The sequence below is a fragment of the Macrobrachium rosenbergii genome, chromosome 11 (assembly GCF_040412425.1).
Source record: "Macrobrachium rosenbergii isolate ZJJX-2024 chromosome 11, ASM4041242v1, whole genome shotgun sequence".
Taxonomy (NCBI): domain Eukaryota; kingdom Metazoa; phylum Arthropoda; class Malacostraca; order Decapoda; family Palaemonidae; genus Macrobrachium; species Macrobrachium rosenbergii.
In genome coordinates this window covers 28,546,043-28,570,360 of record NC_089751.1, presented here as the reverse complement: position 1 = coordinate 28,570,360, position 24,318 = coordinate 28,546,043, and the positions used below count along the sequence as shown (strand labels likewise).

Sequence of the window (24,318 nt, the reverse complement as noted above, 5' to 3'; positions counted from 1 at the left end):
AAGGTCCTTCAGATATACTCTAAGTATATCTGAAGGACCTTGCACAGACTTTCACCACCTCCAGAGGCCATACGACTATAAGCAGTTCAGCTCCATCGTGTGGTCTCAGTGGAGATATCGACTGGTGCGTCTGGATCTCCACCAAGAAGGGAAAACAAGGGTTTAGAAAAGGGTGATGCTTTCGATAGGAACAGCTGGATAGTGGTAGGGATTAAGAGGGGGGAGGTTGATCTAAGATCTCCACAAAAACGCGAGTCGTTAAGGGAAAATACATGAATTAAAAAAATATCAGATAGATCCATAGAACGTCAATAACACAGAGTGGCGATCTCCCTGCCGGGGTTGTGACCTCGGGCGGCCATATTAAAAGTCCTGGTCCAGCACATAGTACTAAACTGTAGAGACGAAGCACCAAGGCAACTTCGTTTTCTCTCTCTCTCTTGTTTAATTATTAAAAAAATGTTTTTTATGGGTAATTTAACCAGCACTGTAAAATAATTTCGAAACATTCCTATTCTGAGGTTTATTGTAGTTACAGAATTTTGCAATGTAATCTGTATAATCTCAAATATTTGAAAGCAAACTGTAATTTGATTAGAAAAACTTACTTCCTTATTAAGCAGTCAGTATTCTTTGTACATAAAATAACTATACATTCTCTTATAACAAAAACAAAAACATGTTGACTTATATTAGGTACAGAATTTTGCATAAAAGAATCATGTACTTTAATCTGTATAAATCTAAAAGAAAGGAAAGTCAGATACAACATCACTCGAACAATATCGTGAAAAAGAATCGTAAACTTTGTGCACATAAATTAGTATACATATCTATTAATCTTTAACGAAAAACGAGATGCAGAATTATGTCAAATATTAAGTAATAATCTATATACCTTAAAATAAAACATTCTAGGTATTCCTTACAACAACAAAAACAAAATTAAAATGCTGATTTATGTTGAACAATTTGTTGTATCAGTACAAACAAATAAATGATTTTATGTCTGTTTTAATTTTGACTTCATTTGGAATAATGAACACTTTAAAAAAAATGCCATACTTTGGTATTTCTAAGTAATAGTTCCGCATGGACTGTATGAAACGGTTCCGCGAATAGGAAAGTCATTAGGGAGCCATACGTTCAAGAAGGGATTGGTTAAGGGAATCTATTGTAGATTATAAAAGGACCCATACTAACCTAACGTACCCTAACCTAACCTAGTAGGCCGTGTTACTTAACCGGGGGGCCGCACCCCACCCCCGGTAAAGGAAACCACTTTTTACCAGAAGTTCACCTATAACACTGCGCATGCGCGATAGCATTCCAGGCTGGCCAGTATACAAAAACATAATCAGATCTGGGGTTAATTACAGTCGATCGACAAAAAATAACGGTAAATTCTTGATAAGCAACCAAAATACAATAAGAAGAGTAAGTTTTAAAAGAAATGCTTAGTTCTACCCATACTTTTATCAAGTTATTGTGGCACATAAGTGCAATGGGGACTTCAGTTTTGAAACCACACATCATTCATCTTATATATGCCACATCATATAAAGTATAACAGAGCTTGTCCGTTATTGAACAGGCTTGGTAGTGAGTAGGTGTGTAGGTTACTGGCTGTCAACAAGTTTCGTCTTTTAAACATGTCACTATGAAAGTATTTTAGGACGACTTTTCCAAATTATGGAAAAGAACCATTGCTCTAATCGAAGCGAAAAATATTTGTAATTTTTATGTGTAAGGAATCTTGGCTTAACGTACGTTTTCATCGAACAATATGTCTCATAGACTGGTAATAGCAAGAAAATGAGGTTTGGTAGCCTCGGCTAGACTAAAGAGTATGCCCTCAAATTATTCATTTGGTAAGGTGCTATATCATTTAAACCTTTCTCTAAGTACAGCTGTTTTCGAATATATAAAAATAATTTCTCTATGCTAAAAAGTTATCGAACCATCACGGCAAGGAAAAAGTAGCCTTTAAGGATGGTAACAGCAAGGAAAAGTATCTTAACCTAACAAGTGCTAGGCCTAAGCCTAAGGATTCTGCATGTATTTTCAATGAACAATAAAAATACATGCCGAATCCAGAAGCAAAGGCCCAGCACTTACTAGGTTAAGATTCTTTTCCTTGCTGTTACCGTTCTTAAAGGATACTTTTTCCTTGCCGTGATAGTTCGATAACTTTTACCATAGCGAAATTACTTTATATATTCGAAAACAAGTTGTATTTAGAGAAAGGTTTAAATTATATAGCACTTTACCAAATGAACAATTTAAGGGCATACTCGTAGGTCTAGCCTAGGCTACCAAATTTCATTTCCTTGCTATTACCAATCTATGAGACATACGGTTCGATGAAAACATGCATTAAGCCAAGAATTCTTACACAGAGTAATAGAAGTTCTTTGCTAGAATTTGGGTAAGTCGTCCTACCATACTTTCATAGCAACATATTCAAAAGACGAGACTTGCAGTCTTGTTGACACAACCAGTAAGTAACCCATACACCTGCTGACTACTAAGCCTTTTCAATACCGGACAAGCTCGTTTTTAATTTATATAAAATAATGTGGCAGTTTACGTTGACGCCACGTAACGCCGTTTGTCCCGTACGCCAAGGTAAGTAGTTCCACACAAAACGCCATGTTCTCTATCTTTCTGGGGGGTCCAGGGGGGCAAAGCCCCCGGCCAGGTAAGGGCACGCCGCACTAGGTTAGGTTAGGTTGGTTAGTTATGGTTTCGTCATTTTAGTACCGATTTCGTATGCTGGTATTCCTCCGCGACTAGAAAACTGGCAGACGACACCCCGCGTCAACGTAAACTGCAGGCGCTCCGATGAATGATGCTGCGAATTCAAAAGTGAAGTCGCCATTGCACTTATGTGCCACAATAACATGCTAAAAGTATGACATATTGACACAGAAAGGATTTGCTACAAATAAATAAAAACATAGCTATTATTACTCGGAATCGAATAACGGGAATTGCTTTCTACGTTTTGTTTAAGTCGTCCCGAAACACTTTCTCCAAGTGGGACGTTACGAAATTTCTTAGGGAAACCATGTATGGTGACATGCATTTTGTTAAACAACTCTTAACACTGCCTTTGATGTCTAAAAATAAAAAAAATGGCATAAACAGTATCCTACAAGCCTACATACTGCAGATCATTCTTAATGACTGACAAAGTACAGCAGGTGTCCTTATGCATGACTTATAAGACGAAACTGGGTGACACTTCTATTCTAATACCAATAAGCCTAGACCTACGTACTACTAAGCATTTTTAATAACGATCAAGATCTTTCTTACCGTATATCATGTGGCATATACAATATTAATGATGTCCTGATATCAAAATTAAATTACCACTACATTTATGTGCCAAGATAATATACTGAATATATGAGAAATGTTAAAGTCAGAAAGCGGATCTACTGCTAAGACATGTATCACAAAATTAAGGATAAATAAATTTCATTATCTTTTGTTTTTACCTGTGAAATGTTATCTCATTTCCTCTTGAAGAATTCCTGTACCCGTTTTGGCAGTTATAAGCCACGCATCGTATCATTATTGCGATCAGGATAAAAAAAAAAAAATCACAATCGCACTAAGCACCTGTTCACTTTGCGCGGTTACCGGACTTTTAAAGATGGCCGCAAGGCTCTGCAGCGCCTCCGTGGTGGAAGACCACCGAACTACGTAATACTATTATACAGATATTAACACCTCTAGATATTATTTACCCTCTATGGGTAGATCCAATATGAAATCATAACTGATCACTAAATGAATGACTGAAGAGGGAAGAAAATGGAACGAAAAGCAAAAAAACATTATGACAGCCTACACCGGGGGATGTATGGTGGCGTCGGTGGTGGTTGAACACACCTGCATATCATAAAAAGTGCCTTTTGCAAAAGAAATATGCATATTTGCTCCCGAGGTTTCTTGGTAAATATTGCATAAATTAAAACAACTGCGTCCACGGACATTGAACAAATAAGAGACGGTCGTTTTCTGTTGAAATTCATGGAGAATCTACTAAAAGTTCAGACTCAAATCCAAGTCTCATCAATGCCATTCATATTAGTCTTGATTTTTGTCTTTATCTCCTGATGCATACTTTTTTACTTATCAAATTATATTTACCATAAATAATTATGGTTTCGTGTCACATAAATTTCTTCATTCATTCTCTTTTAGAATATTATTACTGGAATAAACGACGACAACATTTGAAGGATCATAACAATGGAAACGGGAAACAATTGTTGGATACTGTTTATTATATATGCAGAGGACCAGAGCTAATTATTCTGATGACATCTCTCTCTCTCTCTCTCTCTCTCTCTCTCTCTCTCTCTCTCTCTCTCTCTCTCTCTCTCTAATCTTGAAAATGTAACGTTCATTTCCCATACCTACCCAGTAAGGCTATATATATATATATATATATATATATATATATATATATATATATATATATATATATATATATATATATATATATATATATATATTTATATATATTTTTTTTTTTTTTTTTTTTTAACATCAAACCGCTTCTTTACCAGGGGTGGTTCTAGGTGACCAAGACAATGGTCACTGCCATATCCATACCTATAGATTCTTAATTCATCCACGGTACAGTAAGTAAAGGTTGTCTATGCCATTGACCATTGTCTTGCTTTGGCTTTGAAGAGGTTGTCTTTTAAAGGAAACGGCTTAATTTGAGAAACAACAGCACAAGAAACTTCACTGTGGGGGATTTTAACAATCATGGTAACAATAAACTTCATTTAATTGAGGATAAGTAATCAATGTATAGCTTACAGCTTCCGTTTCCGAAATTGTTGATGCTGGCATGTAGACACTTATGAAAGGCACCATCATTATTTGCTTAAGTTAATTTCACACGGCAAAACAGAACATTCCCTAGACTTAGACTTGTTGTCCCCGTAGGGAGGCAGTGTCGTCCAAGATGTAAGAAGATAGGGTGAGTTACGCAGAGGTCGATTTTCCAACTCTCCCGCGCATGACGTCATTGGTGTCCTCATCGGTAGCCGATGGGCAAGCTGGAGTTTTCACGAATTCGTGACAATTCTTGAGGTTTTTGGAATTTAGTGCGTAATACCATGGTGAAATGTGCTATTTATGGATGCTGTAACACAGGAAGGGAAAATGTTGGAAGTGAAAAGGTTAGCTTTAACCGTTCTCCAATGATCCCGAAATGTGTAGGAAGTGAGTGAACATCCGCAGAACAACCTTAAAACACCAAAAACGCAAGAGTGTGCCCGGTTCATTTTCATCAGAGCAAGTATGCAAGAAACCTCAGGCCTGAATTGCTTAACTACTGCCCTGCAAATGCAAGAAAAGTGAAGGATGATGCCATACCTCTGCATAATAGTGTCACTGTTGATTCAGGTATTTAACATCTAGACTCTAGTTTGGTTTAGTCAACCTGTTACATTTAAAATTATGAATAACAATATTAACTATAGGCATAAATGAATAATTCTATCAGTTACAGTGAATAAATATAATCTTCTTTTCGGTTCCTAATGCAAGTAAACCATATTTGACCGGTTAAGAGTGATAAGATTGAAATTAGGCCTAGACCTATGTGTGGTAAAGAATACCTGCAAAGGGGATATGCAAGTCAACGCGAGAGACACACGAACATTTTATTGAAATTGTTTTCTTGTGCATGAAATGGGCCTTTTATTTGTCGGGCAAAGGAAGGGGACAGTTATTTCGAGAGACACGGAGAGAGAGAGAGAGAGAGTGCAAGGAGAGCGTTTTGCATAACTGGATAATTCTAACAATTAAAGAGCATATACAATATGTAATATCTTCCATTCGATTCCTGATGCAAATAAACCATGTTCACTGGTTAAGATAGACAAAATTGGAATTAGGACTAGACCTATACTTGTTAAGAATAACTGGAATAAGAAAATGCTAGTAAACACGAAAACGAGGGAGAAAGGGCAAAATTTATTATAATTGTTTCATGTGTATGAAATAGCAAGTCATTTGTTTTGTAAAGGAAGGGGAAGATTAAGAGAGAGAGAGATTACCAGAAATTTTCTTGCATATGAATAAGCCTACTTTTATCGAGGTTAGGAAGATGAAAATTTTTATTATTATTATTATATTATATTATATTATATTATTATTATTATTATTATTATTATTTTATTTTATATATATATATATATATATATATATATATATATATATATATATATATATATATATAATTTGCATCTTCCTAACCCCTGATAAAAGTAGGCTTATTCATATGCAAGAAAATTTCGTGTAATCTCTCTCTCTCTCTCTCTCTCTCTCTCTCTCTCTCTCTCTCTCTCTCTCTCTCTCTCATAATCTTCCCTTCCTTTACCAAACAAATAACTGGCTATTTCATACACACGAAAACAAGTATAATAAAATTTTGCCCTCTCTCTCCCGCTTTCGTGTTGACTAGCATTTTCTCTGCAGTTATTCTCAACAAACATAGGTCTAGGCCTAATTCCAGTTTTGTCTATCTTAACCAGTGAACATGATTTATTTGCATCAGGAATCGAATTGAAGATATTACATGTTGTATATGCTCTTTAATTGTTATAATTATCCTTATAAACCTATGGTTCATTCAGTTATGCAAAACGCTCTCCTTGCAGATAAGGTGAGTTACCGCGCCTGCTGCCGGGAGGATGGCTGTGCTCAGTGACGTCACTTATGTGCTATGAATCCTCCCAAATAACTTCGACTCATTTTCCATCACAGATTCTGAGTCTCCCTCCATTAAGTTTCCTATGACATCTTCCTCATTCTCAGTCTCATCGGTTGCAGGTAGACTCTTCATGAAATATGCAGAAATGTTATATATATATATATATATATATATATATATATATATATATATATATATATATATATATATATATATATATATATATATATATATCATATATGTATATTATATATATGTATATATACATATATGTATATATATACATATATATATAATATACATATATGATATATATATATATATGTGTGTGTGTGTGTGTGTGTGTGTGTGTGTGTGAGTATGTTTATTTTATCACTTGGACATTCCTTACAATAAAAATTGCAAAAGGCCTATTCATATGAATGATAAAATTGGAGCAAATTTCCTCTCTCTCTCTCTCTCTCTCTCTCTCTCTCTCTCTCTCTCTCTCTATATATATATATATATATATATATATATATATATATATATATATATATATATATATATATATATATATTACAGAGAGAGAGAGACAGAGAGGAAATTTACTCCAATTGTCATCATTCATATGAATAGGCCTTTTGCAATTTTATTGTAGAGGAATGTCAAAAATAAAATTTATTGTAATAAAATGTCAATAAATATAAAATATACACACATACATATATATATATATATATATATATATATATATATATATATATATATATATATATATATATATATATATATACGGTATATATATTCTATATATTCTTTCCGCATATTTCATGAAACGTCTACCTGTAACCGATGAGACTGAGAATGAGGAAGATGTAGGAAATTTAATGGAGGGAGAACCAGAATGTGTGATAGAAAATGAGTCTTGAAATTATGTGGGAGGATTCATATCACATAAGTGACGTCACTGAGTGTAGTCATCCTCCTGGCAGCCTGCGCAGTAACGCACCTTATCTTTTACATCTTGGTGCCGTCAGCATACCACACGTGGTGCACTGTAGGCATTACTTAGATGTACTTTGTAGGCGTCCCTTCGGCTCTTAGCTGCAACCCCTTTCATTCCTTTTACTGTACCTCGGTTCATATTCCCTCTCTTTCATCTTACTTTCCTTAACCCTCTCCTAACAATTGTTTTAACATTATTTTCAGCGCTGAATGACCTCATAGGTCCCAGTATTTGGCATTTGGACTAAATTCTATGTTCCAGTTCCAAAAATTATTGTAATGTATGGAAGTTTATCTCTTTAAATTAAGCTGTACGTCAGGGCGTCTTTTTTTTTTTTTTTTTTACAATATTTACCTCTTACGCTGGTGTGTAAATTTTACGCACAATGCACGCGCATCACTCGTCTTCTGTTAATTGTCACAATGAGAGACTTTGGATACGCCTAGTCCTTACGGAGTCTCCTTGCAGAATCGTGTCCGTGCAACGGTGTCTGTTTGTGGTGTCTGTCTGTGGTGTTTGTGCTTCCGTATCGCGTGAAGGCAAGAAGTGGGATAATTTAGCTGTGCATCGCGTCTCTTATTTCAAGAGCTAATTGTCCTCGCCGTTGCTTTACGGAGGAAGGATTGGTCAGGGGGAAGTCAGGGTCCAAAGACTGAGGAAGGGGAAATAAGAAAAGGGAGATTAAGGAAAGTAAGAGGGTTAGACGGAAATGAAAAGTAGGAAAGGGAGACTAGAAGTGTGGAGAATTATGTTTTGACCTCAAATTTTAGAGACAGATAAACACAGAAAGAGAAATTTAATTGCTTGAAGAAGTGGAAATAAGAAAGGGAGATTGGAGAAATCAGGTTGGTTAGATGGAAAGACAAGATAGGTAAAGGGGGATCGGAAGTGAGGGTAATTACGAATTGGCTTAAGAATGTAGAGACAGATAAAGAAAGAAAGATGAGGAATTTTGAAAGGCAACGCAAAGTGCGAACGGAATAATGCTTTTGATGGAAAATGGGAATAGAAGTTTCAGAAAGAAATGGGAGCAAGGAATGAAGAATGGATGTCTGAAGTAAGGAAGATTAAGAAAAGAAGACTGGAAATAGAAGGAAGAGATTCCTGGAGCGATGGACAGCTCGGGCTTATGTTTGTGGGCGTCTTGTGATCCATGACAATGTTTTTTAGTCTCAATGGCCAGGCGTTTAGTAATTTCATTTAAGATTGCTAAAAGAAAATGAGGTCAGTTTGCATTTTTTAAACTTCCTGCTTGTTTTTCTATTCTTAATTCAGGTTGCGTTCATTTTAACAAAAAATTACGTTACTGTTGCCATCTTTCGTTACACAACAAACTGGTGAGGAACCGCCCCTAACATAGATGAAAGGTCAGAGCGGTGAAAATTAGTTGCCACACAGAGAAGTAATCCCTTTCAGAATCGACACATCTGTTTCTCACTCCGCGCAGGTGTAATTATACAGGAAGCTGCTGACTAACACCACAGCCATGCACCTGCTATTGTTTTGAAGTAAAGGGAAAGTCTCATAACCTTCAACGATATCGTATCATTGAGTAGGTAGCTAAAACGGAATAATTCCCCTCCGTTTCAGCATGATGATTTTTAAAAGATAAACAAATTTTCGGATCAGTGGACTTGATAAGCCTGAATGCTTTGAAAAAAATAATTCGTGTGTAGCCTACAAATACACACCCACACGCAACACACACACGCACACACATACACATATATATATATGTATGTATTTGTATGTGTGTATGTGTTATTATATACTGTATTAATATATGTATACACACACACACACACACACACACACATATATATATATATATATATATACGGTATATATATGTATAACTGAATCACGAAAATATGGAACGTAATGAATATATAAATAAAGACAAAATCCACAAAGGAAAGAGAAACAATGGAGTGCTGCGAGGCCTTTCGACTTGTCGTCCTTTACTTAGCAGACTGAAGAAATATAAAAATAAATTTACAAAGAAAGCTGATATAAATGACAGATGGGGATTACAAAGGAAAAAATATGTACCTGGAATCCAACACAATTGAAGATTTAGTAGAACTGCCAAAACAGGGTTAAATATTTATAAATAAAAAATTATATTAAACATACGAATAAATAGAAAATAGTCTTGCTTTTCTGCCGAGATAAGTGAGTGTTTCCGGGTTACAAGTGTCAAATTCCATATTTTCTATGTATTCGTATGTTTAATATGATTTTTTTCTTTGTAAAAATGTTCATCTTGCAAAAATTGTTATTGTTTAAAAAAAAAAATTCGTTGTACTTTTATAACGTTTTTTTAGTGGTCAGTCACCTCCTTGTATAATCTTTTAATTGTCCTTACCCTGCTTCTGAATGGTTGATCCTAATCCTTTGTAAAACCTCTTAAATATTTAACCCAGTTTTGGCAGTTCTACTAATTCTTCAATTATGTTGGATTCCAGGTACATTTTTTTTCCTTCGTAATCCTCATCTATCTATAAAATTTATATGAGGTTTCTTTGTAAACTTATTTTTATATTTCTTTAGTCTGCTAAGTAAAGGACAACAAGTCGAAAGGACTTGCAGGCAGCCCTCCATTGTTTCTATATATATATATATATATATATATATATATATATATATATATATATATATATATATATATATATATATATATATATTATCACAATGTGTTCCAAGTACCTGGTTATTACACAACTAATCACAGAATTCAAGAATTTGCCTCACTTCAGCCAGATACCTGAACTCTCATAACAATAACAATTACGACTGAGTACTCTAAAGGTAACAGTGATCCCTTAAAAACTTAATAATCACATGAAAAATCAAACTAAGTTTCATCTCTCTTTCATAATCTTCTTGCTTCCTCGCTCTTTCTCTTTTGTCTCTTGCTTCTTTTGCTCTTTCTCTTTCTTCATCTGCAGCTCTTTCTTCTTCTCTTTCTTTTCTTTCTATTTTCTCTCTGTCTTCTCTTTCTCTTTCTGCCTGCATTTTCTCTCTTTCTGCCACCATTCTCAGCTTAATCAAACTTTCTTCTCTTTCCTCTCCTTCTTTCTCTGCTTGCATTTTCATCTTAATCAAGCTTTCTTCTGCAACTATGCATCTAAGCTCTACCTCTGCATCACTTTTCTCTTTCTTTTGCTCTTGCCTCAGCTGCATTCAACAATTCTTGTGCCTCTCCTAACTCTTCATGTATTTTACCATAGTCCACCAATGCTTGCTTTGAAATACATCTGATTTGTGCCTTTATCATACCCCTGGACACATTGCCCCCACTTACCACTGCTAAAGCAGTCCACTGTGCCTTAGTCAGGTTGGATTCAGATAACTCTTGGGTGGAAGGAGCTGCTAAAAACTTCTGCAAATTGAACAGACCCATTTTCTCTAAGTTACTCAACTACTATAAATAATTCACGGTACAGTGCAAAAATAACTATGTGGTCACTCTCCTATCAAAAAATCCCTAACACCACCAGTATAAACCATAAACCAGATTGATATTTTGTTTTTGTTCTCGGATCTGGGCACCAAATTCTATATTGCCACAATGTGTTCCAATTACCTGGTTATTACACAACTAATCACAGAATTGGAAAATTTACCTCACTTCAGCCAGATACCCGAACTATCATAACAATAATAATTACAGCTGAGTACTCTAAAGGTAACAGTGATCCCTTAAAAACTTATTAATCACGTGAAAAATCAAACTAAGTTTATCAAAACAAGTGTGAGGTATCAACAGTTAAACAAGAAATACACTAGAGCAAAAGGGCATCACTCCATCAAACAACCTTAACTGTTTTCCTGGTCGTAATTCACTTCAGCAAAACTAAAGGAGCAAAACATGTTTATCACTTTGCCTTATGCACACAATTAATCCTATTCACTGGTGGTCAATAAATGAAACACTGTTTTTAAACATTTTAAATAAAAAATTTTATATTTAAATTCAAAATTTATAATTAGAATTCACACTCTGAAAAATTTACTATTACTTGAAATCAATACAAAATTTAATTAATTCTTGAATTAAATTATTAAGCAAAACTAAATCATGAAACTTTAATTTATCAAGAAATTAAATTAATCAAGCAAAATTTAAACTATCAAGAATTACTCAAGATTTAAAAGGAAAATCTTAGTAAATGAAAATTAAATCAAGTATGAAATGTTAAATTATCAAGAAATATTTAAAATGCCATGTAAATAAAGGTTAAATCACCAGTATATAAAATGTGAAAAATCAAGAGATTGCAAACACAATAACACACAAAAATACACAAAACATTTTCCAATAATATTTTCACTAAGGCAAAATTTCTTAATATACCTTATTATACCCTGGTAATAATAAGTAAAACTCACTTTACCTTACACAAGCTTGTGAAAAACTTTTGCAAAATCTACTCGAAATGCAGCTGCTCGAGGTTCACAAAACACACTTCTGATAGGCGCCATTACACACTTTTCCTACATTCAGATCTTAAAAGCTAAAATTAATACCAGTGACCACACTAACACTTTGTATTAATAATTCTCTCTTTTGAAGAGAGAGAGAGAGAGATGGAACCACATGAACGGTCTCTAAAATCACAATGAACAAACTTTTGGATTCTAACAAGGAATCAAGTAATCAGATCATGTCATTATTCCTGAGCAAAACGTTTTTGGGGCCAACTAACGTGTTAGAACAATACATGATCAGAGCAATGTACTCTTAAACATGACTCAGTTGCCATGTGCTTCAGTGCAACACTTGTTGGCATTTCTCAAAAGTACACGTCTTTACCAGAAAATTGTATGGGACGAAGCTCTTAATGAAATCTCAACAAGATCAAAACAGACGGCAGCCAGCCAGTCACAAAATGGCACGCTTTCAAAACAAGACAAAGAACCAAGGTTGGTTTTCAGAACAGTACATGAAACATTGCGAAACCATTCGTCTTTTTCTCGTATGAGACAAAACCTTACAAGACTCGATTTCCATTTCCTCGCTTGTTAACGTGTTATCTTTCGCTATGACAACTGAACTAAAACACAACATACGAAATCATGAGCACAGAACACTTGTTGCTGGGGGAAAAAATGCATGACCACATATTACGTTATTATTAAAATGTATCACTAATTCTAAATTATGCTGTTAAGTTATCCAAATCACTAACTCTTTTGAGATCTGACATTACACAACATACGATATTTCAACAATTATTATTATTACACAGAACACATTATAACTAGAATAATAAACATATCAAAATCATGGAATGATATACATATTAAAAGGCAACATCATGAAAATATATGTGTGTATATATATATATATATATATATATATATATATATGTTATATATATATGTATATATATATATGTGTATGTATAATATATATATATATATATATATATATATATATATATATATATATATATATATATATATATTCCCATTAGAATGTGTAAATTTCATGATCCCTAAAAGATACACATAATACAATTATCACATAAAAACTTTTTCTATTTCCCTGTACAGGGTGTAACACGAGTTTATGCAAATATTTTGGGAAATGAAAGAAAAAGTCATTCTAAGAAGAAAATGTTCTATAAACAGGCATTTTAAGGCTTCGTTTGTCAGTGAGGTGAATTTTTAAAATAACTTGCTTTTCCACAGAGATAAATGAGCGTGTCCGGGTTGCATATTCTCCAACTGTATTATGGTTAGGCCAGACGAGTGGGCACCTCGGTTTTTAAGACGTGTCATCCCGCTTTTTTCAAGGAAGGTCCCGAACCATAATACAGTTGGGGAATATGCGTCCGGGTTACAAGCGTCAAATTCCAGATTGATTTTGAGAGCAAGATATTGGAGATGATGCCTTACCGTTCCAGTAATGTGTAGATATGTTTATTTATGGGTTTTGCAACAGTTCCATTTCCAGATTACACGGTTGTGAAATCCACTGTTATACAAAAAAGGAAATTGGCCGATATGAATAAAATACCTCCAAATCAAATGCATTCTTTACATACTGAAGAAAGGGAAAAAAATGCATGCATCATTGAAAGCTCCCTCTCCATCAATGGTGTTCACTGGACTCCGATAAAGAAAAGAAAAGCAAGCCGAATTGAATCTCCCCTCCATCAAAGATAGGCCTATTCATTAAACACCGATCAAAGATTTAAAATGTATTATAAAAAATCTGTCCTTCTCCATCAAAAGTATTCATCAGACACCAGCCAAAGGAAAAAAATGCACACATGAAAATGTTTTCGTCTCTGTCAAATTAAAAAGAATGGGAACATTATGGACAATTCACTTTCTTCATTCTTTCCTGTCAAAGGTAACCTGTTCATACAGTAATCGAAAGAGGTAAAAAAGCTGACATTGCTCAAAGTGCAGTATCCTCCCTGTCTGCATTCCCTTGTCATCATGATTATTATCATTATCACTCATTCAGCATAGGCCTAGTCCTGACTCCTGATTCAACAATTCCGTGACGAGGCGGCAGGACAGTTTGCTCTAGAATTCAACGATCGCAAATAAATGTTGCCAAGCAACATTTACACTACTTTTTTGATACACAAAGCTAATCATTAAAATTAAATACATGAAGTCTGTTCACAGGTGATTTACTAGTTGAAGGGATTGTAATGTTACATTTTTCAATTACCTGCTAGAGAAAATCATAATTAAAAGGCTAGCAATTGAGTTGCCTAACGAGCGTTATCAACCCTCCCCCTATATCCCTGACTACCCACTCCGGCAACGCGTACCGTACGCGCCAGCTTATTTGCCCGTTTAATGATAACGGTTATTTTAAAAATTCACCTCACCGACAAACGAAGCTTTCCAATACACGTTTATAAAACATTTTCTGCGCAGAATGACTTTTTCTTTCATTTCCCAAAATATTTGCATAAACTCGTGTTACACCCTGCATATATACTGTGTATATGTATGTATGTACGTATGTATATTTCAGTACTTACCTATTTTATAACAGCGTGCTCGAAATTATCCATCAGATTTTACGAGCAACGATATCGAACTTCTGCGATTAAAAAAAAAAAAAATGGCGAGCCTTCGAACGGCATAAGATTAAACTGAAGCGACTGGCGTCTTTATAGCATCTCTTCTACCACTCAGCATCATAAAACTCATCTGATTACCCTCTAGGCTAGTAGGAATCCTCCGGTTGCTTAAATATAAATCCCACGGCTGTGAGCAACTTTTTCCACCCCCCGCCCCCCCGCGGTCCCCTTCCCTGACAAACACAATGCACGTGTGGTGGCGTGCCAGCGATGTCTGTGCATCTCTTTACCTTGTGTACACCCACGTACATCACATACATGCATGTACGTAAATACGTTCATACATGTATGTGATGTACGTGGGTGTACATTTGCATTACCAGACACGCACTGACACAGAATTATTTTCTCAGCCTGTAAAATATACTTGCCAATAGGGCTGCCATTCACGGAGGCAAGCTACGGAAATCATTAAATTTGATCTCGTTCTCTTTCTCCAGATAGTTAACGCCAGATAAGTTGTAATCAATCAGTCAATCTCTCTCTCTCTCTCTCTCTCTCTCTCTCTCTCTCTCTCTCTCTCTACCACCTTTGATTTTGTATGCTTTTATATTTCAATCCCTGCAGGACTGCATTCACCACCTATTTCGGCTCAGAAACTTCAAATATTGCGAGCAGCCACAGAGCCCACGTGGGCAGGAACACTGTATGAGAAGCATGTTATGAGAAAAGGTATTTAATTCTGAACACGGCTCTGTCTTCATTGTCCGACTTCACCTGATACTCGGGTCCACGTGCAATTTCTGTGATTCACCGGGAGCCAGTGTGTCTCAGAACTTCGATTCTTGGGGAAAAGTTGGACAGTCAATGGTCACGAAATGGAGAACTTTGAGCAGACTGTGCTTCTGCCATTCTAGATACTATGCCGATATACAGTGATCTGCCCCAGCGGTTTCAATATAACTTGAGACCGTGAAGCTTAACCCTTTGTGTTTTTAAGAATTGCCATCCATGTAGCTGAAGATACTTCAACGATTGGCAGAAAATTATCCTCCTTTAATGCATTTTATTTACAGGTTAGGTGCTAAAATGTATACAAATGCAGTAAAATTTCATAAAAGTGTTCATGCTTCCAGGTGTTCATTCTGAATGAGCTTGTCACAGATGTGGTTCTAAGTGTTACCTCTTCCAAGCTCTTTTTCAACAAAGTATTTCAATGACTAGCATTAGCGTCTGAACCCCAGAATTTACAGCTGCAACATCCACATTATTCTCACGTGTCGACCGCATTGCCACGCTACAGTAAAATTGTGGAATGGTAATCCTGACAATATTATGGATTCTGATAGTCATAATCTTAAAAGGACCGAAATTCTAATTTGAAATTCATACAGCATCTTAGTTTCCTAAGTAATATTTCTATGTTTGCTTGTTTCCTTTTCTATGCTTAATTATAATTTGTCTCTTTTTTCTTTTTCCATTTATAAAATCAAGATAAAAGTCACAGTAAATAAGTAAAATAATCAAGTAATTTATAAACCAAAGGGAAATGTTCTAGAGTTTACTAAAGAAGCACCTGGACTTGAATCCCAGACTGTAGAATCCAAGGTTCAGAGGCTAAGACATCTAACAACAAACTGTGCCATCTGAAATGTCCCAGCACCCACTTGATGTCATAGATACTCAAGTTATCTAGGCAGAATATTATCCTTCAACAACCAGCTTGAAAAGACTGCTGTGAAAGCAACATAAGAATATACAGATAAATAAGAATAATAAACTAGAATACTTCAGGCCTGTTATCAGTTGGGACTCAGACTCATATCATATGTCTAAAAAATGATGCAGATGGTCATAAGTCACTGAAGGCCGTTAATCAAATGAAGATTGAAAACTGTCAAGTTGGGTCTCCCAAAGGTCGTAAGGATACGGATATGGGCACATTTACTGACATAGGTTAATGAGGCTCGATCTGCTCTTTTAATGAGATATGCGGAGATAACGATACTGGAAAAGCTATCCCGAAGTTATTAGAAAACTTCTTTGTATTTAGCATCCAAAACTGACTTGGGATTTCTCCTAAACTCATATAAACGATGATTCACATTGACTGAAATTGCGTGCTTTTAACTTGATGGCCTCTCAGGAAAGGATCAACTTGCATAGTCGTTGGTCTAAACAAATGATCAAATCTGGAAATTTCTGTATGAGATAAGTAGCCTACGGACCAAAAAATACCGGATAATATAACAGAATACCATAGTATTTCATACAACTGCATTGAGGAAAAAATGAAGCAGGTAACTCTTGAGAGTTCGGAATGATTAAGGGCCAACAGAAGACACCGATTGTGGAAAGCAATCTTGTATACCCACCGGCGGCTTGATGAAGTTTAGTACATTCTCAATGAATCTGATAATAGGGTCAGTGACGTTACGTATTTATCAAAATAATCGCCTCTGATTTGATACAGCTATGCATTGATAACAATATCGTGAGTAAGAGAATTCCAGTTACAATAAGAAATTCTTTTCCATAGTTCTCTTCTCGAAACCAGAGCAAAAAAATTATGGGAGCTAGGCAAACTGGAAAGAAATGGAAATTACCAGTCCTTTAAAACCAAAAAGCATCCAATGCTTTGTTGGCATCAACAACAAAGGTTCCATAACGGTAGAGAGATCAAAGATTAATCTTACCGGGATAGCAGATTGATTACCCATGCCAGTTAGTATGATTTACCATGACAGAGTATGTTCTGGTCGTCTCAAAGGTCATTGGTTCTGACGAATCAACAATTGAAAATCTTCTAGGAAAATTTTTTTGAGATTCAGCCTTTGTCATTTAAGACTCATGCAGCTGCATGTTCTCGCATATTTTATTAAGAACCAATTCAGATCAATCTCTGAAATTGTTTTCAGATCAGTGTAGAGGTCTGTGCCTCTGAATAGCACAGCGTCAATTCCTGATTTACCATTTTTCTAACAACGGAGGAAATCCAAATTTCCACATGAGACTGTCGAAAACTTTAGGGTGTGGTATGATTGGAAACTAATTGACAGGGGAAATAATTGTATTATAATTTTGCTTGAAACTTTCATATACTGGAACTTATCCACAGTTTTTAAAAGTTTCCGGACAAGTTTTATTTAGGGATAATAATAATAATAATAATAATAATAATAATAATAATAATAATAATAATAACAACAACAAAACAACACGGACAGACTTTTTCATAGTAAGGGTGTGTTTATAGCCAATTCACTGCAAGGAGTAACCATAGATATGATACTAGCCATAAATGGTAAAAACGATGCTAATAGCAAAGAGAGAATTACCAGCACTACCAGTTATAGAGGGCTGTGAAGGCTGTCACAATATAAATCACGGCGAACTGGTAAAAACTGAGTTTGGTGGGCTGTTAGATATTCAAATATCTGGCGGTCCTGTCATGCGTAGTCACACAGTAGTGTTTATGCAGTCGTAAGGGGCGACTGAGTTTACAAATCAACATAAAAGATAACAGAAATACTCGACGATAAGGAAATGAAACCAGTGCTCACATGAAAAAATGGAAAACTTCGGTAAAAATTAGCAAGTGAAGAAAAAACTATCAAGCTGGACTGAAGTCCATTAAAAGAAGAGACAAAAAGCTGATTTCTGAGCGAAAAGTAGTCTTTCAAGTATGCAAGAACTATATGTGAGAAAGCTTTTTGGTATTTTTTTCAAAAACATTAGTTTCTTCTGCTCAGATAATCAATTATTAACAAGAATCGCTCTGTTTATCATCGGTAGTTTAAGATATACAGCTGAAGTAGCACAGCTGGATAGCATATAGGTTTGCATAATTCCCCTTCTTCTTTTTTGGTCTATAGTATGCCCAAGGGAAGCAGACTGGAAACCTGCTTGGATGGTGATTTTTGTGCACTGAAAGTCAATGATGTTGGTGTAGTATTTGTTTTCGTGGAGCAGTTGTATTCTATCTCAGTTTCAAGAGCAGATCTAGTAGGCCCTAATTGGAAAAATTATTATTATTATTATTATTATTATTATTATTATTATATTATTATTATTATTATTATTATTATTATTATTATATATATATATATATATATATATATATATATATATATATATATATATATATATATATATATATATATATATATATATATATAGCCTATACTAATCTGTAATATATATACACACACACACATATATATATATTTATATATATGTATGTACGCATACATATATGAATATATATATATATATATATATATATATATATATATATATATATATATATATATATATATATATATATATAAATAACTACTGTATATTAAACAACTACCCTGCTCATACTGCAGTGGTGGTAGTGGCAGAAGTCATCAGTTTCATCAACAGTAAGGGTGGCAGAAACAGCAATATTTTTCAACACGTTACCAGTTGATATTATGCAATATAATCATATTTCTCGTTAGCTTTGCTAAGATTATACACTTCATCAGTCTAATACGAAACGAGTATCTTACAAAGACTTGCGAACAAATATACAAACATTAACTTAATCACTCGCTTGGACCAGCTCAAATGAAAGTGTTCCTTGCACTGCAACGCAAAGATACTGGCAAATTCGAACCAACAAAAATACAGAGTAACATGTGTCAGAATGTTCACGGTGACCTTTTGCAATGAAATATGATTCATAATTTCGGCATACAAGCGCGCTAACAAACGCAAACGCGCACATATATAATACACACACATATATGTATATGCATGTATATGGGTATATATGTATGCATGTATAATATATATATATATATATATAATATATATATATATATATATATATATATATATATATATATATATATATATATATATATATATATATATATATATATATATATATATATATATATATATATTCAGCCAAGGCCACAGGAAAAAAATAAAGGAGTACCAAGTGCTTTGTAGTTATTTCAACACATTTTGAGATACAATGCTAAAAACACGACAATATCTAACGAAATAAACATAAAAGCTGAAAAAACACAAATACCCAGGATCTGTTTAAAACTAGTATAGCAGGTATAGAACAGCTCAACAGGTGATTAAAGAAACAATCTTAAAAATCTCTTTGACAACAAATGGGTCTAGTTTGTACATACCCTCGGCTTACATTCAGTAAGTCACCGTGATATTTAACAAAGCAGGTTCAATAACATTTCTACGAGTTATATTGTTACAATATAAAACTGCTTTTGCCCCTCCCAGTGAATCATATGATTAAAATGATAAATGCAAAAAATAAAGCATTCTACATCTGTCCCGTTCTCACACTATATCCGTGTTGTTTAATTCTTGTCTCCAGTCCCTTCCCAGATTGTCCTATATAAAAACACTTGCAATTCATGCAAGGAACCCTGCAAATGCAACCCTGAGAAATTCTGGAAGAATTTCTTATTAATGTTTTTCAAGGTATCTGAAAATTCAAAAACAACATTAATTAATATTAAAATCCTCGCAAAAATTTTGAACCATACATAGGAGATCACTGAACAGTGATTTCCTATGTAGGGTTCAAAATTTTTGCAAGAATTTCTATATCAAAATGTTGTTAAATTGTATACCTTGAAAAACATGTTAATAAGGAATTCTTCCAGAATTTCTCAGGGCTGCATTTGCAGGGTTCCCTGCATGAGTTGCAAGTGTTTTTATATAGGACAATCTGGGAAGGGACTGGAGACAAGAATTAAACAACACAGATATAGTGTGAGAACGGGACAAATGTCGAATGCTTTATTTTTACACATTAATCATTTTAATCATATGATTCACTGGGAGGGGGCAAAAGCAGTTTTATATTGTAACAATATAACTCGTAGAAATGCTATTGAACCTGCTTTTATTAAATATCACGGTGACTTACTGAATGTACACCAGGGTATGTACAAACTAGACCCATTTGTTGTCAAAGAGATTTTTAAGATTGTTTCTTTTTAATCACCTGTTGAGCTGTTCTATACCTGCTATACTAGTTTTAAACAGATCCTGGGTATTTGTGTTTTTTTCAACTTTTATGTTTACTTCGTTAGATATTGTCGGTGATTTTAGCATTGTATCTCGAAAATGTGTTGAAATAACAAGAGAGCACTTGATACTCTTTCTTTTATTATTCCTGCGGCCTTGGCTGAATATATTGTCACGCGCTATAGTGTGACATATAAACAATATATATATACTGTATATATATATATATATATATATGTGTATATATATATATATATATATATATATATATATTGATGTATGTATATATGAGCTTTTCAGTCGAGAAACATGCCAAGTGCCGTTTTTAATATATAATGAATTAAATTAAAAAGTACTTTGACCCAGGATGGCGCTTGGCATGTTTCTCGACTGATACCTTACCAGGGGTTGGCCTAAGAAAGACGAACCACCAGTCACCGTCACATTCACTATCCAACTGATGAATAAAGGATGAATCTTCATTTGGGGTCCATGATCATTTACTAAACACAGCAGCAACAAACAGCAGTATGCATATAGACCACAAACATCGGAAACAGCCCGGCGGTGAAACGTTTTGGCGACATGACCGCCTGCGCGTCTTGCAACAAATAAATCTTGCATTTATCAGACAATGCACTGTGCGTGATGATGCAACGGAGGATACAGGCCCGCAGCCTCATTCAAAGTAATCTATCTTGTGATTGTTGGTACCACTCAATAATAACATTAATAATAACAGTGAAGATAAGAATCTCTGATATGCATCTTCTCGATAAAACTGCATGATCTTCAGGGTTTTTCCCTGATAAAGATCCTTAATTAGTTAAGATTCTTGTTTGGTCAACTTCCTTCTGCATTATTTCACAGGGGAACTTCCATAATATCATTTTCTTTAGTGGGGTGGCATTTTTGCTAATCATTTTTGTATATATTTACCGATTTCTCACATTATCTGCACATTTAGTTTGTCTCCAATTTTGTTCTTGCTGATTTTTCTTTTTTTTTTTTACTCATGGGAATTATGTTCTTCTGAAGTTTATTGTTAGGTATGGTAAACATAACACTGGTAATAGTGAAAAAGATAACAATAAAGATAAAAAATTCAGTTGCATAGTGAACTTTGTTACGTGTCCGTCATTCTTTATGGAAACAACACTCAAGTGTTCGCCGTCGAATATGTAGAATTGTAAAGCCTTCAACCCTGTTTGCAGCTGCTTTGCCTGCTATGTTTCCATCGCTGCCAAGTTACCGCCAGGATTCACGTATTACCAAGGAGGCTCTTCGGCAATATTCTATTTCCGGGAATTCTGAGTGTTTCATAACTGCTATAAAAAAACAAGCTGAGTTTGTGCGCCATTAATATAACACCTGTATGCCTGCAGCGACCCACTTTCCCTGAGAAGCCGTTTGATTTGATGGCCTTCATACACAACGTCATATTGTCCTAAAAACAGCTAATCGTTGCAGCTAAGAAATTTGTATTTAGAAATATATTCAGAGCCACCCTCCGAACTGCTGCATATTAAGGACATAACATAAAAGAAAATGTTTCGTCAAGAGGACTATTTAGTAACTCTTTGTGTATTACTTACTGAGCAGTTACTTAGAATTGTGCCTCTATCTGCAGATTTTACTTCTGTAAAACACATCCAAAACAATATCAGATATTTTCTAGAGGTTGCTCGTGGAATTATGCTTTTCCGAAAGGTTAAGAGTTTATCCACAATTTTCCAGTTATTTTATTCATTGCCAACTTGTATTTACACGAAACACGGGAACTGTCTGTAGAAAATGCTATAATGAAAATAACTATTTCATTCCTAAAATCCCTCCCCTCGAGCTGTGTGCTCTTCATGGGGCTCGGGTTGGTGCTTTTTCTTTCTCACCCTTTCAGAATTGCCCTATCGTATCTTAATGAGTCCCTGCAGTTATTAACTGTATTAGAAATTCCATTAGCAACGGAGAGGTAAGTTTTTATAATACGTTTAAACTTAATACGAAAAGAAAATAAAACAAACAAACAACGGGTGACATTTCTCATCCGTCAAAGCCCTGGCTTTCATCACAAGCTCAACAGTTACTTAAAGAGCCCAGTTTTTATAAGCTTGATCGTATCTTGCTACTAAAAGATAAGAAAACGCATCGCTTAAGACAACGAGCAGACTTCTTGCTCCCGATGCGTCTAGGAAAAGCGAGGATGAGTCGTCCTTTCATAAGAAGCGGAATGCCTGGTCCTCCCTCAACCAACCGCTAGCCATTCCCCCACCCCTACTCTCTTACATCCCCCCCCCCCCGCCTCTCTCTCTCTCTCTCTCTCTCTCTCTCTCTCGTCTCTCCCTCCCAATGCGTAAATCTCACACGAATACGTTTAGGGCGGAAATACCGAGATGCGAGATCTAAAGAACATACTAGAGGGCTTTTCAAGTTCAAGACTTCGCCCTTTCGTTGGTAGAGTGCAAAGAACCTCTTTCTCTACTAGGGCCAGTGAAAGCTGTCTCATATGGATTACAGTATATGCTTATTTATTGTGCATCAATTTATATATATATTATATATATATATATATATATATATATATATATATATATATATATATATATATATATATGTATGTATGTATGTATGTATACACACACACACACACACACACTTCAAAAAGCAACTGCTCTCTATTCACGTTATTCTGGACATTATTTTTGAAATCAGGTTCTAAGTATTTAAAATGAATAAAGGATTTTCCAATATCCAGGATTAGTAATCAGTTTGTCCACCCCACTGGAGGTTCCCGTATCTCTTGTGTTCTTCTTCAGGCAGTAAACGGGACGGGACGTCACAGTTCCCGTATTAGACCAATAAGCTAAGGAGTACGTCATCGTCTCACAGTTCCCGGATTAGACCAATAGACCAAGGCGTGACGTCGTCTTTTGCAGTTACTGGTTTGACCAATAGCAGCAGTATTTAAAGGAGTGGCGTCATCGTCTCGTCGCTCCTAGAACTGTAAGCGGAATTGATTTCGCTGAAGGCTAACGTATAACGGAATCGTTGCCTACCTCTATTTTCGTTACAGGATTCACATTTAAGTCTCTGTGGTCAATGTTAGGGGATATTTGGATGGCAACTGTACTTTTAGCAAAGGCATCCGTGAAATATTTCCCTCTTTAACTTTCTTCTCTGGATCCTGGCATGATTCCTTATTCCCGGCCCTACACATTGAGGGTTGGCTTTTTCTAGGCCGTGGCTTCCTCAGAAGAGTATTTTTTTTAAGCCACTCGGAGGTGCTGCCTTAGTTTTAGAAAAAATGAGGATGGATAGTGAGCAAAGTATTATACAGTTCTAAAGAGAGACAGAAAGAGAGACAGGTAGACAGACAGACAGAATGTTTGTGATTGTGCTTCCCCGTATGACAAAGACCCACAGTGAGAAAAAGGTTAGGAATGAAAATACCCCAGCTACTAAAATATTGAGTGTCTGTGCTTGGT

At 35.1% G+C, this 24,318-nt stretch overlaps 1 protein-coding gene across 1 annotated transcript in view; it reads left to right on the top strand.

Moving 5' to 3' along the window:
* The first annotated feature begins 4,985 nt into the window (after positions 1-4,985).
* Positions 4,986-24,318, top strand: part of LOC136843271 (protein abrupt-like) — a 196,769-nt gene continuing 177,436 nt past the window's right edge. The window contains exon 1 of the mRNA XM_067111445.1: positions 4,986-5,436. The gene's annotated coding sequence lies outside the window, so the exon portion shown is untranslated. The remainder of the gene's footprint in view (positions 5,437-24,318) is intronic.